This window comes from Penaeus monodon, chromosome 15 (assembly GCF_015228065.2).
Source record: "Penaeus monodon isolate SGIC_2016 chromosome 15, NSTDA_Pmon_1, whole genome shotgun sequence".
Classification (NCBI taxonomy): domain Eukaryota; kingdom Metazoa; phylum Arthropoda; class Malacostraca; order Decapoda; family Penaeidae; genus Penaeus; species Penaeus monodon.
In genome coordinates, this window is record NC_051400.1 from 43,195,522 (window position 1) to 43,196,112 (window position 591).

Here is a 591-nt window from a genome sequence, read left to right on the forward strand (position 1 = left end):
TTTACGATTAACATAGTTGATAACTTATATATCGTGTCCACCAAATTTTAAGGGTTTAAAGCTCGCCTTGGAGTGAAAAGGCGAAGTGTTGTACACGTAGTATGGTGCACAGAATATTATAGTGTACGGCTTAATGCTCCTCTTCACCCATAAGGGACCAAGGTAGCACTGGCTCTGGCTTCAGAAACAGGACGACCATGATAGTCGACCTAACCTCTCATCCAGGGATAGTAACGCCCGGTAATTGTGGAAATATATCTTATCTTGAGCTGGAAACGAACGGGAGACATCTGGGGGGTGGTTTACGCGGCACATTTGATCTAGCTCATGCCATGATAATGATAGAGGAAGACTAAAAGATAAGAAATTTTGTCTTAAAGGATTTCCTTCAACGTTTCAGTAAATAAAACAAGTAATCATACATTTTTTTTAAATAAATTTAATCATGGAAAGGCGTTTTGACTCTTGGAACAGACACAAAAGTCGGGGTCTGCTAAGTAGGATATCGTAACTGGAATTATGGGCAATTATTTCAGACAACAATAGAAAAATATACGTGAATCAATTTAATATCATGCCGAAGAATCCGGA